This window comes from Myripristis murdjan, chromosome 16 (assembly GCF_902150065.1).
Source record: "Myripristis murdjan chromosome 16, fMyrMur1.1, whole genome shotgun sequence".
Lineage (NCBI taxonomy): Eukaryota > Metazoa > Chordata > Actinopteri > Holocentriformes > Holocentridae > Myripristis > Myripristis murdjan.
The window spans coordinates 25,981,732-25,999,718 of NC_043995.1; positions in this window are offsets into that span (position 1 = coordinate 25,981,732).

Below are 17,987 nucleotides of genomic sequence, written 5' to 3' on the forward strand. Positions count from 1 at the left end.
TTGCTCACAGTGTCTTCTGTTTAGTGTGTTATAATTGGCCTTATAGTTCAATGTCTCTCGTATTATCCAATGTATTATATAGTTCAGGACAGCCTGATCGCTAAGCAGAGGACAAATAAAGCAGGAGCCAGATGTTCTTTCTCTATCTTGTCAGTGAGGTCTGCTGCATTAGATACACGCCGAGTCAACATTCACACACTACCATCACACATTCCAGGAACAAGGCGTGGACAGTGGTTGGCCTGTCCATGTCCGGGCAACTGGCCAATTATTCTCGGTTGGGCCCAGCCCAAGAAGATAAATGTGTATCATTTCCTGATATCGGGGAGCTTTTTTCTGACCGAGATCCAGCAAGAGCTCTATCACTTTGAGAACAGCGCTGCATTGCTTTCTATGTGACCAAATAAATATTATATCTGAGAGCTGAAGATGGACTCCGGTTTGTTCTTGAGCTTTCAACAAAAGAATCGGGAGCTAACACTGATATGAGGTAAGCACTCACAGGGACGAGACGGCGGTGCTCCCATTATGACACGCCCTGCAAAAAGAAAGAGAATTTGCTTACAGATTAATTGCTCACAGTGTCTTCTGTTTAGCACATAGCTGTGAAGAGCTTTGTGGTATTTTAATTTAGTGTCGTTGTTGTTCACCTGTTAACAAATGTGTTAGTGTGTCACACACTCACTCACTCGCACACGCACACACACGCACGCACGCACACACACACACACACACACACACACACACACACACACACACACACACACGAATGCGTTCAAAAGTTAAAGCAAAGAACAATCAGCGCATCCTGGGACAGGTGGTCACCCTAAGCGGGAGAAGTGTATTCAAGCACGATACTGAGCGATCACACTGGTCAAAGAATCTGGATTTTAGGGGCAAACGTGCTTGGGCGCGGATCAAACTTGCCAATGTGAGTGGGCTCTAAGAGCCACACACGCGCGCGCGCGCGCGAATGCGTTCAAAAGTTAAAGCAAAGAACAAGCGCATCCTGTGTGTATGTTAGGCAGTAAAAAAAAAAAAAAAAAAAAAAAAAAAAAAAATCTTTTACCCCCTTTTGTATACTCTATATCTCAGTTTGCACAACTCAATCATCTTCATTGTGCGCAAATATTGATTGTGATATCGATATGATTGATATTCGTTTCGGTTCATGCGGCAACTCACCGAGTCTCTGCGCCTCTTCGTTGCAGTCGATCTGCCTCAACAGCTCCTTAACATCCGCAGCGCTTCCGGCTCTGTGAAAGTGGACACCACAGACTGAAGCCTCCTCCCTAAGCCCTGAGCCTTAAGTAGCCCTAACGTCCGCGCACTGCGTGCGTGACCGTGCATGTGCTCGTGTATGCGCCCGTACCGCGCTGAAGCACACCCCCTCCAACCGTGCCAGAGCGGGGGTAGGGTGACCACCTGCTAATAAGCCTAATGGGGGACAAGGGGTATGATTCTGAGGGACAATGTGGGACACCGCCCGGCGTGGCGGCGCCCCCACCCGGCGGACAGACTCACCGATACCGGTTTACCGATTTCTAGCAGATACCACTTTACATGGTTTATTAATGTTGCCCTGTTCCCCTAACATATGTAATTGCTGCTGTATGCTCATGAATAGGCCACCCTTGTTAATGAGCCCTTAGCTTTCAATGTGTTTTTTTTTTTTCTAAATAAAAGGTATTCATAATATTTTAAACATTTCAATTAATTGACAGATGAACTTCTACTTAAGATTTACTTTTTATTTAAAGTGAATAAATTGCAATGGAAAATATAAATAAAATTAAATAGCTTAAAACAGTGTTAATTTCGTCAGCTATTTTTCAATTTAATTTTAGTCTTAGTCTTGTGTCAAATGCCCTTATTAGTTTTAGTCATATTTTTTGTTTAGTCATATTTTAGTCGATGAAAAGTCTTAGCATTTTAGTCTAGTTTTAGTCGAAGAAAATCCAAAGCATTTTAGTCTAGTTTTAGTCAATAGTCTTTTTTTAGTCTTTGACCTGCATCATGTTGGCTTTTTTTAATTTAACAATATGTTAAATTATTATTATTATTTTAAAAATGTAAATTACTTATCAAACAGACCTAACAATTCAACTACCAATGAATGAGCAGTAGTATGCATGTGATAACATAGATTGAAAAATAAGCCGAAGTGATAACGCTTCTCTGAATAGACAAGCTAAACCAGTGTGCTGCTGTTAGCCAGTGAAAATATAGCGGAGTGGCAACTCTTCACTTTGTTAATAATCTATGTCAGTGCGCTGCTGTTTTAACTTTGTTCTCGCCGCGCTACGCCGGTGGGTGTGTGCTCCTCAGTCATACACACACACATACGCCCCGGCGTGTGCAGACAGCAGTGCAGGAGGAGAAAAACTTTTTTTTTTTTTTTTTGAGAGCAAGCATTGATTATGGGGGACACGGTCTCAATTTGCGGGACGCGTGAAATAGGCTTCAAACGCTGTACGTGCACGCGCTACGCGGGACAGGTGGTCACCCTAAGCAAGGGTGATGAGGTGGAGTACAAGACTACTGTGAGCAACTTTGTCACATGGTGTGCGCAGAACCATCTACAGCTCAATGTGACAAAGACCAAGGAACTGGTGGTGGACCTGAGGAGGACCAAGGTGCCGGTGACCCCTGTTTCCATCCAGGGGGTCAATGTGGACATTGTTGAGGACTACAAGTACCTGGGGGTTCACATTGATAATAAACTGGACTGGAGGAAGAACACTGATGCCCTGTACAAGAAGGGCCAGAGCCGCCTCTTTTTTCTGAGGCGGCTGAGGTCCTTCAACATCTGCAGGACTATGCTCAGGATGTTTTATGAGTCTGTGGTAGCCAGTGCTATCCTCTATGCTGTGGTGTGCTGGGGCAGCAAGCTGAGGGTAGCGGACGCTAACAGACTCAACAGACTGATCCGCAAGGCCAGCGACGTTGTGGGAGTGAAGATGGACTCTCTGACAGTGGTGCTAGAGAGGAGAATGCTTCACATGGTGAAAGCCATCCTGGACAGTGTGTCCAACCCGCTCCATGACGTGTTGGTCAGACACAGGAGTTCTTTCAGCACCAGACTGATTGCACCACGATGCACCACAGAGCGACACAGGAAATCATTCCTGCCTATGGCCATCAAACTGTACAACTCCTCACTCTGAGTGGCAGACACTCTGAGTCAGTGGGCTGGCCCCATAAACTAACTCTTGTGCAAATTCCCTCTGTGCAATAATCCATATTCAATACCATACTTATGTGCAATAACCTGTGCAATAATCCATAATCAATACCATACTTATGTGCAATAACCTATAGTGCAATAACTCCTGTCCATGCTTGCACTTGTACATATATTTTTTTCTTTCTTTTTATTCTATATATATTTATATTTATATTTATATTCCTTTCTTTATTTTTCTTGACTATTTGCTCTTTTTACTTTACACTTTGAGTGGGAGTTGTTCATTCATTTTATTTTTCATTTTCTTTTCGTTGTAGCCTACCTATTTGCTATCTGCTTTAATCTACTCTTGCCTTTTACTGAAGTACTTTGGGATTCTGCACTAACATTGATTTTATATTTCCTTGCCTTTTTTTCCCCTATATCTTTGATTTATATATGATGGGAAAATGCCACAGTTGTTTATCTTATACCTTCTTAATAAACTTAAAAAAAAAAAACTACAACATAATCTTTATGCATAAACTTTTATTTTTAAAAAAGATTTAAATCACATTTAACTACTGTTTAAAACTCAAAAATCACAAATCAGAAATTACTTAGATCTCACATTTACAGACCCTGAAGTTTTTTGTTTCTTTTGTTCCTTTCTCCACATTATTTGTTGTTCACTATAAATCATTGTAATTTCTTTTTTGCTATTTTTATACTTAAGTGTATTTACAGCAACGTCTCTACGGAAAAATGTGTGTTGCCTTTATAATTCATGTACTTGACTTGACTTTGATCTAATAAAAGCGAAAAAAAAAAAAAAAAACGTAAAGCAAGGGAGAAAGCGTGGCAAAGTGTTGGCGACAAACTTAATGCATAAGTCGTCCAAAAATATATATATTAGCCTATTTATATTTTTATTATTTAGTCCATAAATATATAGGCTAAGCAGTTGTCAACCTACTAATATCCAAAACTATAGGCCTATTATATGCGCTCTATCTATCTGCAGTGCCGTGCAATGTCACGATTGCATGGCAATACCAATTAAATGTGTACTTCCATGATTATGAGAGACTGAGAGTGACAATGATTATATCACATGAGCCACTGTGAAACAACTATGATTCATGGTCACACACTATTAGAATAATATAATTAAATTGATTATATCTTAATGCTTTTATTTTCATTTTATTTGAATGTAGCATAATTTGAAATTAGTCCATATACTAACAGGTGTTGAATTAACAAAGTCATTGGTTTACGATTGGAGTCATTGACTAATAGTAATTTCACAAAGTTGAACAACAGGGCACTGGATTAATTTAAGCTTGTCTTCTAGCCTGGTCCGGAGCAGGCTAAGGCTGTGAAGGATGACAATTCTTTTTTGTTGTAGGCATCTCTTTACATCTCTGGCTACTTTTCTCACATTTTTAAGGTTTCCCAAAGACAGTGGTCTTAAAAGGGAATGGGAACTGGCAGTGAGAAGGGAAGGTTTTGTGGCTACTCAGAGGTCCTTGCTCTGCAGTGAGCACTTTAAGGCAGATGACTTTGACAGGACAGGGCAGATTGTCCGGCTTAGACATGGAGTCAAACCATCTGTCTTTAACTTCCCATCTCATTTACAAAAGGTCTGTGTTCTATTTGGCTAAAGAATTCATTCATTCATTTGTTTATGTCTATGATTCATATGTTTGTGTAAGCATAACAACTTAATGCCACACGTTTCTAAATTTCTTTTTTTCTGTCTGCATGTTTAGGAATGAAGTACAGTACACTTTCTGACACTTAAAACTTTTTTAAAAATGTTGTATTATGTTTCTTACATTTTAGCAAGTACCATCAAGGACCACACAACCTTCAAGGAAAGCTGAAGAGAGCCTGCCAGCATTTCCATGAAATTGACCCTCAGTCTAATGTTGTAAGTATTTGCATGTAATATTTCTCAAACACATGAGAAGATCAAGGCCCTGGTCATATTAAAACCTCTATCGCAGTTGCTCTCTGCCACTCATTTTAGACATACTCAAATACACATAAGCATACATTAAAACATGCTGTAGTTGTTGAATATGTGTCCCTGACACACTAAGACACTTATACCCAAGGCGCCAACAGTGGGCCAGCTACATCTGTGAGTGTTGAGTTTGAAAAATCACTCAATATTTTCATCTCTCTTTCCACCAGGACCACAATTATGCTTTGCCTGCTTCTCCCACTGCTCTAAAGACCAGACTTGGTGAAGCTCTGGCTAGAGTGGAGAGTCTGGAGCGCAAGGACAGGAACAGCATGATCCGGGAGCGAAGGGCAAAGAAAAATATGCTCGCTCTTCTTGAGGATTTGAGGGAGAAGAACCTCATAAATGAAGAGCTGAAAGACAGACTTGACTTCTATTCGGGTAAAATGGAAATACTAATTTGAATATTTTATATAGGTAGCCTACTTAATGTTTACACTCTGTGTTAGACTCCTCCTTCCGTATTATTTAAAGGGGTCTTACTAATTAGTTTGTGCTAATTTAATTTCAGATCTTCAGATAGACCTCTTGGCTAAAAAGGGCCATGAGTACACCAGACAGCAGAGAGAATTTGCCCTCACGGTACACCTTCATGGTCCGAAGGCATATACTTACCTGAGAGAGTCTCAACATCTTCCTCTCCCGCATCCCCATACATTGCAACAGTATTCTTCATGTTGCCTAATTGTTAAATACATTAACCACCTTAGTCCTACAGAGTATGTTTTGTGACAAAAAGTGAAAATTACCAATCTAAAAGCTCACATCAAATCATCACATCACATAACACATTCTGATACATTTTGTGTTTTCAGATATGCTATTTTCTCTGTTTAGTTTCTTCTATAATGGTTAAATTGGTTAAATTACTACTTTTTTATTTTTACAAAGGTGGCTGACTTCGGTCGATGCTAAGCCTGGCCTAAATAAGATGATGCTGGACATGCTGGGAAGAAAATGCCAGGAGGACCAGACTAAATATGGATGCGTGACACTGTTGCTGGATGCTGTGGCCATAAAAAAAAAATACAATGCAATACAATCCCCAAACTCAAACAATGTCAGGGTTTGTGGATATGGGGGATGGATTCAATGAGACAGATGTTGCCTCTGAGGCTCTCGTGTTTATGGTGGTTGGCATACAAGGGCATTGGAAAGCTCCAATTGCTTACTATCTGACCAGTGCTCTCTCACCAGAAACACTGAAGGTCTTAGTTGTTCATGCATTGGAAGAACTTCATGCTCATGGTCTGAGAGTGGTGTGCATGACAATGGATGGACATGCATCTAACATCAGCATGTGCAACCAACTTGGCTGTGAGCTCAAGGGAAACCCTCACGAACCCCTGAAGACCTTTTTTGCACATCCAGTGACTGGTGAGAGAGTGTTTGTCATGAGGGACGCCTGCCACATGCTGAAGCTTGCACGCAACATGTTACAGGTAAATGCTGATTGTTGTTCTAGCTTATTTGCTTTTTATTATATTTTATTGTTGTGGTGTTTCTATTTACATAATTATGACTGAATGTGATGCTTTACATTTTTCTGTCTGTACTTGCGTGAGCTGTGAATAATGAAGATTCTAATTCTGATTCTAAAGGCACACAGCCCAATAATGAACACCACTGGCCCCATTGACTGGAAGTACATCATTCATCTCAATGATGTTCAGACGAAGGACGGACTGCATGCTGCAAACAAAATCACGCTCAAGCATGTTCACTTTGACAACCAACAGATGAAGGTGTCTTTGGCTGCTCAGACTTTGAGTCGCTCAGTAACAGTTGCTCTCCACACATTGAGGGACCTGGGCTACTCACAGTTTAAAGACTGTGAAGAAACAGCTGAATTCATTGAGGTCATATGATCAGGGATGTACATAGGGCCATAGAGGGAGTAGAGGGAAGCTCCAAATACTTGCATGTTGAACATACTGAAATGAATAGATTAATTTTAATTTGATATGTCACCTTTTTAAGACATTGTTGTGGATATGATTTTAGATGCTTAAAGTTAATGCAGATATTTGCTTTTAGATCATTGACAGGCTCTTTGACACCATGAACAGCCACAATCCCCGTGCAAAAGGATTCAAAGCTCCCCTAGGGGCTTTGAATTGGGAAGAGAGAGTGGTGTTCTTGTTGAGAGCCAGGGAATATTTGATCAGTTTGTCCCTTCACCAATCAAAGAGGTCTTTTAAAATAGAAAATATTCTGTTTGCATGACACAAGTTCATATAATGTTCTGTTCCGATGTTCTGCATCGAGTTCATAAGATGCTTTGTACTCTTGTTCTGATTCAGGTTCAAATTATAGCTGCTGCGCAGCAATGGTCGGGGCTGGGCAATTTTAGGCAATTCTGAGCAACAAGTGGAGAATTGGAAGATGAAAAGAAAGATAGCATTTTAATGTGCATTTTGTATCAGTTGAGGCTTGAACTCACAGTTTCTGACATGCAGGACAACGCTCTATCTCACTGAGCTAATTGACAGGTGTCAATTCATGTGAGGCTGCACAAATTGACTAAGCCAGTCACTTTCCATGCATAGGCAGCCATCTATGCATGGAAAGACAGATTTCAAACCACTGTAGGAAAAAAAAATCAGTCATCAAGACAAAAATCTGACATTGATTATCTGGCATGGGACTGGACCTTTGTGCAAAGTTTGGTGAATTTTCGCACATGGGAATGTTGCACAAGCTGAGGCTTGAACTCACAATCTTCAACACCGAGGACTGGTATCTATCTCACTGAGCTAAAACTTCACATGCAGCTTCACAGACTGACTGAGCCAGTCACTGACATGCAGGACAGCAGATTTTAAACAGCTGTCAAAAATTCAGTTATTAAGACAAAAATCTGAAAATACACATATTGCATCTAGACAGCATGGAGATGTTGATCATTTGTTTTTAACAATGATTGATTTGCTCCATAAGTGAAAAACTGATGTTTAAAAATGCCATTCTTGCATTGACTCCAATTGTTCACGAGAGCAAAATTCAAAATGCTGTCAAAAATTCAGTTTTTGAGATACAGTTCTGAAATTTTTTTTCATGAACATTGAAGATTGTGCTGATTTATTTACCAAGAATTTGCAAGTGTACTGTATGTTTACAGTACCATTGTATGTTTACACTTACATTTACAAGTTGCAAAGCTGTAGCACATATGGTTGATTTGTTATGAATTTTCAAAGTTTTAAACTTTAAAGGCTTGCTATAGTGCCACCATCAGGACTATTGGCTTGAGTTTGCATCTGAATGTATCTGGCATGGGACTGGACCTTTGTGCATGGGAAGTAGGACTTCCTCGGAAGAAGAAGAAGAAGAAGAAGAAGAAGAAGAAGAAGAAGAAGAAGAAGAACGCGCAGGAATACAAGAGGGTCCTGGCAGCTTAGGCTGCCCGGCCCCTAATGATGCCCCAATGTTGTTTGTTTTTCATGTATGCAGTTTTTTTTTTTTTTTTTTTACTGTTGGAAATATCTTCAGTGTTCAGTGTATTTTCAGGTCATATAGGTGTCAATACGGTATGCAGAAGGTAAGATGACACCTACCATAACTAGCATCTCTGTGTACTCCTCCACAGCTGCCCTCCCCCAAACCAGTAAAGTTTATATGATAATATGGTGCTGTCTTGTTCCAATCTGTTTGCTGTATGCATTTTTTCTATTTGTATTGTTTTGTGTTTTTCAGGTCCTACAGGTGTTAAAATGGTAACTATGACACTGTGTTCATTTCATGTAGGTGTGAGTATTGCATGTTCTTTTTGTTAAGCTTTCCCTGTTCTGTTATAATATTGTTCCTAGTTGGTGCAGCATCCTAGAAGAAAATAAGCTTTGCAACCCTGTAAGAAGCACACAGTAATTTTGTTTCCAGTAAATTGGCAGTACAGTTTATCCACAAGGGATGCCACAGAGGCAAAAGATCTATGACTATGGCCATCCCCGTCACCCTTTCACTTCTGTGGGATATGGTTGCAAAATCAATTTACCATGTTCAGTGAACAAAATTCCTAGGTGCTTCATTGAGATGTCTTGTTTTAACATGATAAGGGCTATAAAACATTTTCTTTTGAAGGTACCTATCTGTCATCGGGTTCGTCATTAACATTGATACCTTGATGCTGATGATACCTGAGCTGCTGCAAGTCCAGCGGTATGTCTGCACCTACCGGTTTAGCCAAGATCACTTGGAGCTTCTGTTTAATTCAATCAGAGCATCAGGTAGGGTTCACATTTTACATCTGGTTGTTTAAAAAAAGCAACCAGAAAAGATCTTTTAAATAACTGTGCATGTGTTTGTGTGTGTGTGTGTTGTTTTTGTTTTTTTCTTTAAGGGGGCTGGAACAACAATCCATCTGCCAGCCAGCTCCAGGGCATCTTCCGGCGTCTGATGGTCTAGTGCGGTGTCTCACCAAGTGGGCGAGGCAACGTGGCAGCACAGGATGGCACAGTGTCCCTGTCTGCTGTGGAGATGTCCTCAGCTGAAACTGCTGAAGAGCTAGATCCCCTGTTTGCCAACATTGCAGCCATCATGTGTGACCACAGCTACCTTCCCACACGCTTTGGTGGTCTTGTGGACAATGCTTTGGTGTATATTTCAGGATTTGTTGTTCGGCAGGTTCTGAGAAGGCTCTCTTGTGATGTGTGCCGTGCCAGCCTGGTAAAAGACGCTATACCCACATCCTTTGATGAGAGCTACCACCTTCTTGTGCTGAAAAACAATGGTGGGCTGATGATTCCATCGGATGGCACGGTGAAGGTGGTGAAGGCAGCAGAGTGGGTGATTCGCCAGCTCCAATCAGGGCAAGCTGTCAAGGTGTCAGTGGTGACGCATGTTGTCCGGGAAGAGATTGGCACAGAGGATGTGTTTTTGCTCCGGGAACACATTGAAGAAACACAATTTGGTATTGACAACCACCATTCAAGCCTACTGAGACTAGTAGTGTCTGTGTTTCTCAAAGTTAGGCTGCATCACATTGCTAAAATGGCTTCACTCGAGTACCAGAGTGGGAGCACAAGAAAGAAACTGTGCAAAACCGTTCTCTTTCAGGGGTTTTAGCTCCCTTTGTAATTACTGTACATATAATAGAATAGAATAGAATAGAATAAGACTTTATTAATCCCCCAGAGGGGAAATTCAAGTTGTCACAGTGGCAAAAGTAACAGATACATACAAGACACACCAAATACAGACAGGACACACAATAACAGTAACACTGTGGCATGATAAATAAATAACAACAATATGGTCGCAGATCAGGGTGCAATCATAGTCATAAATAAATAAGTAAATGTATAGGTAAAAGCACTAAGGTGCTGGGAGCACCTGGAGCTCCCAAAGGAGCGCCTGAACCGCTCTGTTCTGCACCTGGGGAGAGTGAGCCTCTGGCTGAAGGTGCTCCCTCTCAGCCACAGTTCCTCATAGACGGAGTGGAAGGGGTTTTCCAGGATGTTGTTCATTTTGTCTCTTATCCTCCTTACATATTGTACATATTGTAAATGTTATATTAATATTTTTCTAGGGGGCTTTTTGTTCTTGCTCTTAAATGTTCTGTTCTGCTTAACCCTCTGGAGCCTATTAATAATAACGATAATAATAATAAATGATAATGATAGTAGCAATATTGATTATGATATTAGTAATAATTAAATTATAATAGCAATAATAATAATAGCAATATTAATCATAATAGTGATGATTAAATGATAATATTAATTATAATTAAAGTAATAAAATGATAATATCAGTATTAATTATAATAGTGATATAATAATAAAATAACAATGATAATAGCAATATTATAATAATATTGATAATAATAATAAAATGATCATTATAATAATAATATAAATTATAATAATAGTTATATAATAAATGTCAATGATAATAGCAATATTAATTATAATAATATTGATAATAATGATAAAATGATCATGATAATAACAATAATAATTATAATAATAGTGATATAATAATAAAATGATGATAATAGCAATTATAATAATAATCAAATGCAATAATTAAGGCTGAATTATGCTTCAGCGTTAGAAGAGCATACGGGGGTTGTGCGAAGCACGCATTTCCTACGCAGCGCGTGTGTGTCCAACATACCTCTGCGAAAGACACTGTCCACTTCGGCGGACCAATCACAGCTCTTGTGGGGCTGCGTAGGGTCCGCGTAGTCACAATTTTTGGGAGGCGCGCGGCAAGGCGCGCGGCAAGGCTCTGCGGCGGTCGCACAACCCCCGTAAGCTTCGCACAACCTCCGTACGCTCTTCCTACGCGGAAGCATAATTCAGCCTTTACCCTACAAGCAAATCCTGAATAAAGGTTCCTTTTGTTCTATTCATGTCTGCCTGTCTGTCTTCAATGTCTGATTTTTGTAACAAACAACCCGCGTGAATATATGTTGATATATTTATCGATTTATGATCACTTTTATAGTGCAAACATGTAATTCCTCTATAGACGTAATAAACTGTAGGAGCGAGCGACTCTACCAAGATGGCCGCCGCGTAGGCACATCGCTCCAATCGGCAGCAGCACTCAACGCGGCGTCTACGTATATATGTCTATGGTGGACATCAGGACCTGTGCGATGGTGATGTAGTCCCGTCCCTCCACGGAGCTCGTCTTGACGTGCGGCCCTTCCCTCCGGTCCAGCAGCGCCGAGCAAAATTTCAGCATGTTTTAAATGTTTGGGTGGTGAGTGTTGGAGCTATTTATTATTTTTGAAATACTTTTTAAATATTTATTCCTTTAGTTTAGTTTACACATAACACATTAGTTTTACACATTAAGTAATTTCATTAGGCCCACGGTTCTCAAAGTGGGGTCCGCGACGCATAGCCAGGGGGTCCGCGAAAAAATTCACAGAAATGTATTTTTTTCTCTTATTATTAATTTTTAAAAAACTTTTTTGGGGGAGGGGCATTAAACTGTGAACTAAACACTGTGTTCGTTTTTAAGTGTCTCCCATGACTGATTTGGGGAGCTTACTCATGTGATTACACATCAGGCAATCTGCTATGACATCTCACAGGCGCTTGCACGGCTTCACAAATAACACAGACAACAAACACTCAAAGCGAGTCCGTCAGTGAGCACGTTTACATGCACACCTTATTCCTGTATTAACCGGTATATCCTCAATATTCCGGTTGCGCACGTGTCATGTAAACACGCACCGAACCCGATTAAGGTCATATTCCGGTTGGAGAGAATTCCGAATAAGCCCCCTGGCATATTCCTGTTCCAACCGGAATATTGGGGCATGTAAACACCTTAGCCGGAAAATGCCCCGAACCGGAATATTCAGTCACGACTGCGCCTGCTCGACCTGCAAGGAATTCTGTGGCGTCTTTGTTGCTATGGTTACCTGCAAGCGGGGAAAACCGCATGACGAACAGCAGCAAGAGCCAGGAGACTGTAGTCCGCCTTCAGCTAATGAAAGACTTAAATATCATGGAGGATATAGATGGGAGAAAACATAGAACTAGCGACAGAAGAAAAAGAAGAAGACTTCTTCGTCTGTATTTCCGGCAGGCCAGACGCCTATACGCGTACTGCTGCCCCCCGTGGCTGAGTGTCGCATTACGTCAGAGAGTGGAATACGCCGAAACACGGGGGCATGCCAAGTAACATGTAAACGGAATATTCCAGTTGCCGCAGCGCAGTTATCTTAACCGGAATATTGACCCGAACCGGAATATGGTGTGCATGTAAACGTAGTCAGTGTCTAGTCAATTCTTCTGGTACACAAAGGGTTAACAGCCGGTCTCAGATAGAAGTCCCGCCTCCAACCTAATATCGCTCATCGATTGGCTCTGTCGTTTCTTGCTAATGCATGATTGGTCGTCCCCGCTGTCACTCCATGTGGTTGTAAAAAAGAGCTGGAGGACGCGCACAGCTGAGTTTGTTTGGCTGGTTGGTCAGCAGCTACGCACACTGACTGATTTCTTCACTGTTTATTTCGTCAGGTGGCAGTTAGAACAACAGTTCAGCATGCTTCTTTGACATGAGAGCTCTTATCAGGCACATTGGCCTGTTGTCTCTAGGGAAGCAGGAATTATCCATTTTTACTAACCATGTTTTAAAATGTCAAGCTTATAGAACTGTAGAGCCTCAACAACAGAGATTTTATTTTTTCAAATAAGAGCAAGGCAATGGACACTAATCTGTTTGTATTTAGGTAGTGTCAAACATTTATTTTATTTCTGTACGGTGTTGTTGATGTACAGTATGATGCACAGTTGCACTAAAGACAAGAACTCAGTTGAATTGCCTGCTTGTCTTTCTTTAGTTGCCTTTAACTTACAACATTACAGAATTATTAAATACTTGTAGTCAGTACAGATATTCATATGTGCAGTATAAACATTAATGTCAATCCCTTACTAGTTTTTATTTTTTCTGATTATGATCGTTTGCTTGTTTATTTGATCAGCAATACATGACGTGAAATTGCAGTCATAAATGCAAAAAAGATCAAGTTTCAGGGGCGCCGCCTTGGAGCGCTTTTACGTCCCCACCCAACCAAACCTACGCCCTTGGATGAGGCTATGTGCTAATGCTGCTAATCAACTAGCTAAGAGTACAAATGTGGTTATAAGCAGAGGTGGGACCAAGTCATTGTTTTGTCACAAGTAAAAAGCAAAGAGAACATGTAAGGCAGCTGAAAGAAAATGGAGGAAAACCAAGCTCACAGTTCACTGTAACATATACAAAGAAGCCATGAACACCTATGACAAAGAAATACGCCTGGCAAGAATGAACCATTTTTCCAAGATTATCACAGAGAATTCAGGAAACTCTACAATATTGTTCTCCACTGTTGACCAGCTACACTGTGATAAATCAAGGTCAAGGTAACTTTATTATCCCCAATGGGGCAATTTGTTGTGCAGCCAGCAGAGAGAACACTCCTCCATACATACATGGACATACAACTCATCAGACAGTGGACATGATAAATAAATACAACATTAAAAAAAAAATACAATAAAACCAATGCAAACCAATGAACCGTACTAGTTAAAAAACAGTCATGTGATAGTGTTTAAAAAACTAGTGACAGTGGGTATAAAAGAGTTCTTGTGTCTGTTGGTCTTACATCTTTTTGATATAAATCTACGGCCGGACGGAGGCAGTGTGAACTCTGAGTGTAGGGGGTGACTAGGATCATCTAGGATTGATCTGGCTTTCTTAATGGCTCTATTTTTGTAGGTGGATGGCAGGTCATTTAGGGTAGCCCCAGCAATCTTGCTACACTCATGCACAATGCTCTGCAGACGTTTTTTGTTTTTTAAAGTTAAAAACCCGTACCAGCAGATAAAAGAAAAGGTAAGAACAGACTCAATAAAACAAGAGTAAAACATCTTCATAAAGGTGCTATCCACATTAAAATGCCTGAGTTTGCGATAAAAATACATGCGTTGGTGAGCTTTCTTACATACCTGGTCAATCTGATGCTCGAAGGTTAATTTGTGGTCAATAACAGTCCCAAGGTATTTATAGTTTTTCACAACTTCCACAGCCAGATCATTTATAATAACAGGGGGGACAACATCCTGATTTTTCCTGAAGTCGATAATCATCTCCTTGGTCTTGTTGACATTGATGTCTAGAAAAGATAACTCACACCATCTGATAAAATCTGACACCACAGGGCCATGGTTTTGTTCATCCGAGTTTAAAAGAGACACCATGACAGAATCGTCAGCAAATTTAACAATAAAACGACCTTGGTGTTGGCTTTGGCACATGTTTGTATATAAAACGAATAAAAGAGGTGAGAGGACACAGCCCTGCGGTGAACCAGTGGAGGAGATAAGAGCATCAGATAAAACATCATTGACCCTAACATGTTGGGATCTGTTTGTTAAAAAATCCATTAGCCAGCATAAAATTCCTGGGTCAATGTTGTGTAAGTTTTTTAACCTCTCTGCTAAAATGTGTGGCTGGATACAATTAAAAGCAGAAGAAAAGTCAATAAAAATAAGACGTGCAAAAGTTTTGGCCCCCTCTAAATGTGCAATTACTGTGTTCAGTAAAGTGCATAGTGCATCATCAGTCCCCCTACGCGACCGGTATGCAAATTGGAGCGGGTCCAGATCAGCAATGACAGAGTTTAACAGAGCAGTTTTCACAATTTTTTCAAATGTTTTCATTACTAAGGAGGTGAGTGCGACAGGCCTGAAGTCATTAAGCTGCTTGGGTGCGCTAACTTTTGGCACGGGAACAATTGTGGAGTCTTTCCATAGGCTGGGGACCTTGTGGAGGTGGAGAGAACATGTGAAAATAAAGGAGAAGATCCCTGCCAGCTGGTCAGCACAATTCTTTAGGGCGCGGCCACCGATGCCATCAGGGCCAGGGCTTTTCCTCTCCTTTGTGGCCCTGAAGAGCCTCTGGACCATGCCCTGGCTGACATGGATGGAGTTCTGCCCAGGTGCCGCAGCCTTGAAGGGAGACTGCTCTGCACTAAAATCATGAGTGTTAAAGCGATTGTAAAAACTATTGAGTTCATTGGACAGGTTGAGGTCGGACTTATTTCCAAGCGTGATTGGGGGTCTCCTGGACTGTATTCCCATCATTGACTTAACCCCATCCCAAGCGGGGCGGGAGTTATTGTTGCGTAGATGTGTCTCAACTTTGTCCTTATAGCTACGTTTAGCAAGCTTAAGTTCCCTCTTAACTTGTTTCTGTAGCTCTCTGTACCTGATGGTATCACCTTGTTTGTAACAGATATTGCACTGGTTAATTATGTTTTTGATTGATTTGGACACCCAGGGTTTGTTATTGGGATAGATGGAGATATGTTTACGGGGGATGACCAGGGCCTCACAAAAAGTAATGTATACTGTAACTGTTTCTGTGAGATTTCTGTGAGAATTACCAGCATTTCACAATAATTAACAGTATTATTTTACAGTAACTTGTTGTAATTAAGTTCCCCTGTAATATCCCAATGAATACCTGTAAAAACTACACTATCCTTGGATTTTACAGCATTTAACTGTTATTTTACAGTAAAATCCTGCAATCAAAACACCCCTGTTATGTCACAACAAGGTCTGTAATATCACAGCAACACAGTAAAAAAAAAAAAATGCAAGGGTTTCACAGCATTCAACAGTATTATTACAGTGAAATTTTGTATTCAAATATTCCCTGGTAAGTCATATGACATTACCAAACTCAGCACTGAACCTGAAGAGGCCATTTCCCTCTTTACTTCTCCTCTGGGCTGAATGGAGAAGGTGAGCTGCATGCATAACGTCTGTTTGCAGAACACCCATGGTATTTTAAATGATATTAGCACTATTAGCTAACTAGCTAACGTTAGCTAGTTGTAGCATTTGCCTATGTGGTCTGATATAGGCTAGCTAACGTTTGCTATTTACCACAGCCGATCTTATTATTTAAATTTGAATACCTAAATACTGTACATTATGCTTTTACTGAACTGTTGAGTGTGCATATGATAAAATTATGAAGGATGATGACTCAACTTGATAAATGCTGCCTGCAATGCATAAGTCTATTTAAAACTGAAACTATCTTTGCTTATTAACAGGTACTTCTTGGGCATCAATCCTGAAAGAGGCTCAAAGACCAGGAAGCGGACAACAATGAACCCTCATATGAGCACCTTTTGAGGAAACTAATTGACTTTGAGTGGGCATCATAGTTTTTTTTTTTGTTTTTTTTTTGCTGCAGCAGTTGTCAGGCTCAGTTTTGAGTAGTTCTTTTTGTACTTTTTTTGAAGACAACCTTGCACTACAAGATTTTTGTACAGCGCTGTTGCGTGTGGATTATAGAACGTTTGAGACTGAGAGGAGCGCCTGACCCCTTCACGACATCCCTTCATCGCTCTCTCCCTTCCTCTCTTACCTTGCCATGTAGGCCTCATTCCCATCCTCTTACTGTTATTGTGACACAGCTGGGTAGTTGAATGGCAAGTTTCTGCACAGTTTCTCTGCATTTTAAGATGGCTTTGAAAAGTTTGACTAGGACTAGGAAGTTCAATTTCTTGAATTCTTGAATTTCTTGGCATTTATGTTGAATAACCCTTTATTTGTAAATAAATATGCCATTGGGCTAACATTGACTTTACCTCAGAGTTGTGTGTTGGTGTGTTAATTGTACAATGATTGTAAATTCACACTAAATGGAAACTTCATCTGCATTACTTTCACAGTAAATTACTGTCAACTTGTGCATTACTTTCACAGTACACACTGTAAAAGTACAGGGCAATAGTATATGTCTGCAGACCCGGAGACTGCAGATTCAGGCCCGCAGTTTTGGGACCTACAGTTCTAGGCCCCTCGCAGCGACACCTACTGGACTGGACCCGCAGTACAGGACCCGCAGTTCTAGGCCCCTCGCAGCGCCACCTACTGGACTGGACCCGCAGTACAGGACCCGCAGTTCTAGGCCCCTCGTTTTCCCGCGACAGCGCCACCTACTGGATGACTGCAAAACTGCAAGAATTTCCCTCGGGGATCAGTACAGGAGAAGCTTTGAAGGTTTATTACACCTTCAATTCTAACAGTTTAAATGTTTATTGTACCCCAATACTGCACTGGTTTAACGTTTATCACACCAAAATACTACATACTAACAATTGATTAAAGGTTTGTTACACCTCAATATGTTTTCGCATGCACGCATATGCACAACAGGAGCAGGAACAGAAGCCTGTGTGATTCCCCTGACTTTTTTTCATTGCTCTTATGTGTACAGGCACACTCATGCAAAGCCGTGCGTGCACGCACATAT